Source organism: Ischnura elegans, chromosome 12, assembly GCF_921293095.1.
Source record: "Ischnura elegans chromosome 12, ioIscEleg1.1, whole genome shotgun sequence".
Lineage (NCBI taxonomy): Eukaryota > Metazoa > Arthropoda > Insecta > Odonata > Coenagrionidae > Ischnura > Ischnura elegans.
This window is the reverse complement of record NC_060257.1, coordinates 76,130,846-76,139,131: the sequence shown is the minus strand read 5'-3', so window position 1 is coordinate 76,139,131 and position 8,286 is coordinate 76,130,846. Positions and strand designations below refer to the sequence as shown.

Here is an 8,286-nt window from a genome sequence, read left to right as displayed (position 1 = left end):
TATTTTTTTGGACGTGCGGCCAAGTTTAAATTCATTAACCCAATTTTAAATAGTTGCAAACACAAAAACAGATACGCCATGAGCTTTTTGCAACTCAGCTTTGATTTCCTTCAGCGTTAACCCTTTCAAAAACAAGCGTTTGATCATCGCACGAAACTCCCTTTTATCCATTTTTATAAACAACGTTCCATGTCTTATACTAATATCATTTTTCTTCGAAAGGAAAAATTTGTTCATAAATTTTGTTTTGAACTAAATTTATTTTAGCTTTTAGGGAGGGGGGCAGTTTCCCCCCCTGGACACGCCCATTAAGTCGTGTTATAATTAATCCAGTGGTAATATTTTAATGTTTCATTTAACTAATATCTAGAACTTCCACCGCATCGTGTCGCATAGCATACAATATAATATTGGTGTCGTTCTTAATGAGCCAAGTTCTGCTAAGTAAGTTGATATGAACGTGGCTACTGGGAATCGTTCAGCTTGAGCTCAAGAGTTATGGGACTGGAAAACCTGCGTTGTATTTATCCTTACATAATTTTGATGATCACGTCAGCATCACGCAGCGCCGGATTCCCCGCCGTTATTGAGATTTCAACCATTCATTGCCTCTTTGCACGATTCCTAACTGCCCGATTGGGTCGTAAATCCTATCCTTTCCCCACCGTACAAAATGCTGCGTCGATGTCTTGAAATTTACAAAAACAACTCCGTAGTACTGGCGTTCACTCCCTATATGAATTTCTAGAAGCACTGTTGCCAGCAGAACGAAAAGCTTCTCGCGATGCTGAAGCAAAGACCTTGAGGAAACACAAGTCTCGGCTAAGGAATTGTGTTTTTGAGGGTAGAATTCAACACCATTAATTATGGATTTATTTTTTTCAACTTCATTTCAGGGAAAATATTCATTTGTAAGGCCGTAAACAGTGGTAGATAGTGTTGGTTCGAAGATTTTCGCGGTGTTGATCAGATAATTTCTACGTTTTCTTCGGGTTTTCACCACGTCAGTTGGCTTTTGTTGACAATAGTTTCGATGTAACTTCAGTCGGCGTCTTCAAATTGAAGGTGATGAAGGAAGGAAGGTGCTGTCGACTTTCGACCTGATGACGCTAACTGCAACGTCAGCGAAACAGCTCTCAACGAAAGCCAACGGACGTGGTGAAAACCGGAAGAAAATGAAGTGATCAGTGGTAGATAGTGTTAGCCACCGAATTGGGAATATTTGAATGATCAAACGATGCAAATACAAGATTAGCTGGCCGGAGGCGGGGAGCTTCGTCAAACCATAGAGTAAGTATAGACTAGCTTACTCTACGGTCAAAGCAATCTCAGGATTGTTGACCAGTGATGATGATACATGACATTCAAACATTATGCTGGAATGGAAAAAACGGTCGGCGTTTTCTTGGCGGTGGGCAGCTTTTTACTGATATACAGACGAAAGGAGGAGGCGATTGGAAGAAAAAAAGTATTGATTTAGGAGGACTAATCTATGGTCACCATTCATTTTTAACATTTAGAGTTACCCTTAGTTCTTTAGAATAAAGCGAACGTTCTACTTGTTTTTTTTTCGCAAAAATTTGTAAGTTATTTAATGCTTGCTAAGAATAAGGCGAACGAACAAAGAGAGAAATATATTTAGGCATTCCCAAACGTATTTGCTTTAAATTACTTCTTTAACTACTCTCTCAGAAATGATGATCTCAATGTTTTTAACTCCGTAAGGGCACACCACATGCTACTAGTACACGGTTATATATTTGAATAATTCTAACTTCTAATAATTTACACTCATTTTGACATTTGCTGCATGTTATTCTAAGATTTAAACCACTACGATGATCGCTGTTTAATAGAGTTTGGTGAAGTTGATGTCCTCGCCCTGATTGTATTATAAATCAAAATTATTTTTTAATGAAAGTTCATGTATGTTTTAAAAATAACGTAAGAGATTGACTCCGTTTCATTTATCCACTAACAATGGAATCTGCCCATGGCTTCACGGCCTCTCATCGTATATTGTGCCGTATCAGATCATGTAGCGTGAGGTTAGGCGATAAATCAACCAGAAAGACGAATCTACCGGCAGAACCTGTCCGTTTTCATAAACTCGATTCCTCTCATCGTTTCCCAAAGTCATTCGAGATTGGTCAACGTGTCGAGCACGTGATTTTCAACCGCTGACCACGAGGGCGACATTGAGTGGGGTGAGGGTGGGAGTGCCCTGACAAGGTGACCGTCGTGGAAGGCAAGGATGATGGATGAGATCATGATTTTGGCCACCATCGATTAAACAAAATATATGGTGAAAAACTTCTGCATTATGCGGTTCGAGAGGTGGCATGCCAACTACTTCATTGTTTGGCGACGGATAACTCGCGTAAAATTATATTGTCGTCTTGACCATTTCAGAATAAGCTGAGTAGACTGCGCTTAGCATTTTTCTGTTTCTCAAAAATGTAAAAAAAATATTGCCGACATATAAATACGAGACATTCCAGGATAACTATAAAGGTTAAATTGTAAAATTATAGTGCAAAGAACGTGGATGAATCACTCCTTATACATTTTTGGAAATAGGGTCGTTTCCAATTTATTTAATTGCCTAAATCGAAAGATTATTACTCCTGGAGTAAGTATTTCACGCTTTTAGATTTTTTAATGATAATATCTTTTTTCGCGATTAAATGAAAAGTGAAAATTTTCAAGCTCGCGAAAACGCGACGGCTAAGTATGGTTCCAGGTGTCGGCGTGTGAGGTGACCTTGGGGCGAGGCATAAGCGCTGATACGACGCAGGCTGCTAGCAAGTAGCAGAGTACCCTGCTAGCAGGTAGCGCTTGGCTTAAATAAGGATTATTAATGCCCTTTCAAACGAAGGAAAATTTCCGACCAAAGGCAATTTTAATAGGTGATTACTAAGAGATGTGCCCCCAAGCTCTGTGCCGCAAGCATGCATTGGTAATCTCAGACGATGTAAAACTCCTATCTACTCGTATAGAAACTAGGTCCCTGTGACGTCACGTGGAGTGGCATCGCATGGCCAATCTTTTTCAAATGAGGTTAAAATTGACCATTGGCATTCGTCTAAACAGGGATTTCTAAAACCAAATAATTTTATAAATTATGAATAAAGTAATGGTTTGTAACGAATCGAAATCAATGCCTTTTATTTTCTTTGATGAAGGAAACTACGCTATTTACTTTTGCATTTCCTCAATACCATTGAAAATTATCACAGCAATAATATATTTTTTCTGGCCTTGTATGAATCCGCACGGTTTTCAATTCCCGGGAAACGATATCTGTTTTTAGCAAATGGAGAAATTTAGGTCAAATCGCGTCAGTTACTTAAAAGTGCCACGGTCGGCCTAAACAGCAGTATAAGGTGTTAACGTTAATGTATAAGGAATGTCTTGGATGTATGCTGTGGATGTCCTGTATATGTAGGCAATAATTCTTTTTCGCTACGCATGCAAAAAGTATTTGTAATATAATTAGTTAGTTTTGAGTGCGTCAACATGCAGTGTCAATTTTGTACCACTCAAATAATTATTTAAGCATAGAAGTACGTTATTGACTTTTTTGTACACCACTGTACAATTTGAATATATTAGACTATTTGCACTGTTGGTTAAAATTTATCAAAAGTTTTTATTTCTCATGAAATCTCAAAAAAAGGTGATAACATGGTAAGATTTTTTATTTTTTCTAAACTCTATTATAAAAAAATTTATTTTTTTAAAATCGCACAGATGGGAGCCTAATTCATTGAGTGATTGAATATTTTGTGGCCTGAGAATCGATTGAGGTGGCGCATCCCGATCAATTTCTCTAAACCACAACTTCTAATGTTTTTTAAGTGTAATTTTTCTAATACTTTTTTCCAAATGAATTTTTTCTAGTATTATTTTTCTTATAAATGAATTTACACCTATAGTTTAGTATATATACCTATAATTGAGGTATGAGTTACATATTTAGAGTTGCTGTATCGCAACAGTATAGTTTAAAAAGAAAAGCTGAAAGACCGATTCACTTCCGGCGCAGATACGAAAAAAAATTCTTATGAAAACTAAATTTATTGTGAAAAGTCTAAACTAAAATAAGGTTATATTAAAGTCCCAGAATATTTTTCAAATCCTTCTCTAGCAGAAATGAAGAAGGATTTAAAAAATATTCTGGTTAATATGGGTAGGGTAATGGGTAAATATCAACTGATAATGAGCACAAATAAAACCAATATATTAATATGCAGCAGAAGAGAAGAAATCAAGACTAACGTTAAAATCCGGAAATAAAACTAGAAGAGGTGGATTCTGTTATTTGCGAAGCAGGATAACTAGCTATTGGACATCCAAGTAAGAAATTATCAGCAGAGAGAGTGCGCTAGGAGAGCATTCCACCAAAATTACTAGCACCGGGAAATTTTAACATAGAACTAAGGAAACAGTTAATCAGATCTTGCATTTGGTGTTCCTATGCTTCTCCACGGAAGTGAGGCATAGAGAATGACATCCGCGGAGAAATCTAGGGTAGAGGCCTTCAAAATGTGGTGCTACAGGAGAATGATGAGGACCAAATGGATCGACCGAGTTAGTAATGAGGAAGTCCTAAGAAGAGTAGGAGAGAAGAGAAGCCTCATGAAAACCTTGAAAAGATGACGGAACAAACTTATATGCCATATCTCGAGGCATGATGGCCTAATGAAGACAATCGTCGTGGGACAAATAGATGGCAAGAACGGAAAAGGAAGACCTCGAACAGCATGCATGGAGCACGTAAAGACAAATGTAAACGAGAATAAATACGTAGGTGTGAAAAGATTAGCTGATAGGAGAATTGAGTAAAGAGCTGCGTCAAACCATTCCTAGGATTGTTGACCAGTGTCATTGCCATTTTAAGCGCTAGGCAAAGTCCATTGTTCAGTACTAATAAAACAAGGAGATTAAATGTTGAGGATTGATTTACTTCACACAATATTGTATAAGTAAGGGTATATCGTTGTAAGTTCACGCTGATATTTAAATCTCGACCCTTACTCCGAGAGCATTTGTATTTATGATTAATGTCTCCAGAGAGAATCCTTACTGTGGCGTAGCCAGGAATTTCGTTCGGGGGGCTGTGGGGAGGGAGTTTAAAACCAGGGGGAAATTTTTTTGAAAAACATAATACTTACTAAGTAATGGGTTTTTAACTAATTTTAACTCTTTTCATAATCGAAAAAACTTCATTTGTTAACGAAATTTTTTTCATGACATTTTAACATTTTGTTTTATTTTATGAAAGAAAATTATTGTGCTTTTATATTTCGGGGGGGGGGGGGGGAGGGTCCTGACCCCTCGGAACCCCCCCCCCCCCCTTAGCTACACCACTGAATCCCTTCAAAAACAACCTGAGAGGTATCTCAGGTTGTTTTTGAAGGTATGGGGGTAGAATTTCATTCACTTACACCAGAAATATTTCTATTTAATTATTTATATCGGCACCTCCGAAAACAGCACTATTTGGCCAATAAAATAAAATGGTAACATTTCACAATCAAACGTACGCAAACATCCATGCCCAGGATAAGAGTTACTTACCCAGGCGGGACTTGAAACCGTGACCTTTGATTTGGCAGTCGAGGACTTTACTTTGGCGCCACCTAAGCCGGGCTATGCCGATCCAGAACCGGCCCTGTCAGTGATGATAATGTAGTCGTTCCAAATTCGCAATACTCTTCTCAATAGGGTAGTTTCCTTCATCAAAGAAAACGAAAGGCATTCATTACGATTCGTTATCCACCATTAGTGTATTCATAACATACTAATTATTTAGTTTTAGAATTCCCAGTTTAGACGAATGGCAATTGTCAATTTTAACTGCATTTGAAAAAGGCCAGATTGGCGCCCATGCGATGCCACTCCACGTGACGTCACAGGGACCTAGTTTCTATACGAGTAGATAGGAGTCTTACATCGTCTGAGATTACCAATGCATGCATGAGGCACAGACTTCAGGGGAAAAATCTCTTAATAATCACCTATTAAAACTGCCTATGGTCGGAATGTTTCCTTCGTTTGATAAGGTATTAATAATCCTTATTTAAGCCAAGCGCTACCTGCTAGCAGGGTACTCTGCTACCTGCTAGCAGCCAGCATCGCAGCGATGCACAATATCCTCGCCCCAAGGTCACCTCACACGGCGAAAGCGGGATCCAGAATGACGTCACACGGGCTTTTCCCAGCATTCATACTTAGCCGTCGCGTTTCCGCGCGCTTGAAAATTTTCACTTTTCAATTAATCGCGAAAAATTGATATCGTCACTTAAAAATCTGAAAGCGTGAAATAAGTACTCCGGGAGTAATAATCTTTCGATTCAGGCAATAAAAAATAATAGGAAACCACCCTATCAAAATGTGTGTAAAATACGAAACCCAGGGGGTGTGGGAGTGATTGATCAGGAGGCCCATGGAGGCGTGACTATGTAGTGAGTCTATCGCCCTGCCGAGGCGCCGCGCCGACCTTGCGTGCCTCTAGAGTGAGAGCATTTCCACGGGGGGACAGTCCGGTCTAAGCCGGCCAATCCACCCCTCCAGCCCCTGCCTTTACATCCCTTGGAAAATGCCGTTGAGTGTGCTACCTCCTGCTAAGCATTCATCCATCGGGAGACTCCTCGCACATGCGAATCTCACAACGGGCTCGTGACGTTCGTTCAACACGTTCACCAATTTTAATTTATCGTCGAAAGTTAATCCTTGGTAGTAAAATATGCCTATCAGATTCAGTATCGCTTTTAGATGTTCATTAATAACTTTTAAACAATGTTTTTAAAGCACTGCAGGAACAACTTGTGGACTTGTGACCAGGGACGCCGACTTACAAAAAATATTGAGGGGCCCAAACCGGGGATCTTGCCCCGGGAAATTTTAAAGTAGTGAGTTTTAAGTTTTTTTAAGCATTTTAGAAGAGTCGTATGTTCAAAATTAGAACTCTTATAACCCGAATCTCGATATCTGGACACTCCGGGGAAAATCAACAAGCCTTACACATTTTTCCTCACATCCATAACGAATTTTTGAGGGGGCTTGGGCCCCCTCAAGCCCCATGGAGTCGGCGCCACTGCTTGTGACGTAAACATCTTGTTTGGTAAAACCAATCCCGAAGTTCGCCCTGAGAAACTGGCTTGGTGGTGTTACTGGTTAGCACGCCTGACCGGTAATTGGGAGATCCGGGTTCGAATCCCGGCTAAGTCAAATATTTTTTCATGGCGAACTTCATCCTTTGGTGTATTTAATGTTTTTAAGCCGGAGATATAGTAAAAAAAATTCCATTGGAGACAATGGCGTGGCCAGGATTTTGAAAAGTTTATGGGGTTAAACCCCATAAACAAGGCTCCAGGGGTGATTTAACCCGCGTGGCTAGGCCATTGAATTTCGAGAGCCACTTCAAATGTTACCTATATCTTTTTGATATTTCCAGAAATTACCCCCGGACCAAAAGCGGATAAAGGGGCATGGTTACAGGGATCATGGCCCCCAAAAAAGATTAATTTCTATCTTTTCCTTAATTTTTTAAATTCTTATAAGGAGTAACGGGAGTGTTAATGGAAATTAATGGCTGCAAGTCCCAAACGTGAGAGAAGTTTGAGTTTTATTTATCATAGCGGATAAAGTGGGATGGTCACAGGGGACATGAGCCCCCGAATTTATCAAAAGTTATTAATTTTTATTATTTCAATAGTTTTTGTATTCTTGTAATGAGTAACAGGAATGTTTATGGAAATTCATGTCTGCAAGTCCCAAACGTGAGAGAATTTTTGAGTTTTGTTTATCGTAGCGGATGTAGGGGTATGGTCACAGAGGACATGACCCCCCAATTTTATCAAAAATTATTAATTTTTATTATTTAAATAGTTTTTGTTTTTTTTTTCTCGTAAGGAGTAATGGTAGTACATATGGAAATGCATTGCTGCAAGTTCCATGCGTATAAGAAATTTGAGTAGTATTTATCGTTGAGCGTAGCACTCTTTACTGCAATAACTCCCCTCTCTTCCGGGAGGTATAACCCCGGACCAAAGTCATGACCCTCCCCAAAAATTTGATGCTAAATCCGCCCCTGCCCCGATTCCCCTAATGCACTACTGTTCACATTAAGGAACAAAAAATGCCTAGTCCAAGCGAACTCGTACTGTATTAGAAATCATGTCTTCTAATACAATTAGTACTTTGACTCTATTACTTAACCGTCTCTTTTCTAAGCAACACCTATTTTTCTACTAGCAGGCTACACCGAGTTGCTCGGGA

At 39.2% G+C, this 8,286-nt stretch overlaps 1 non-coding gene across 1 annotated transcript; it reads left to right on the top strand.

Moving 5' to 3' along the window:
• Nucleotides 1-7,163: 7,163 nt before the first annotated feature.
• On the top strand, nt 7,164-7,236 carry Trnat-ggu. Its single transcript has one exon. It is a non-coding gene; the product is annotated as a tRNA-Thr (tRNA).
• The last annotated feature ends 1,050 nt before the right edge of the window (nt 7,237-8,286 follow it).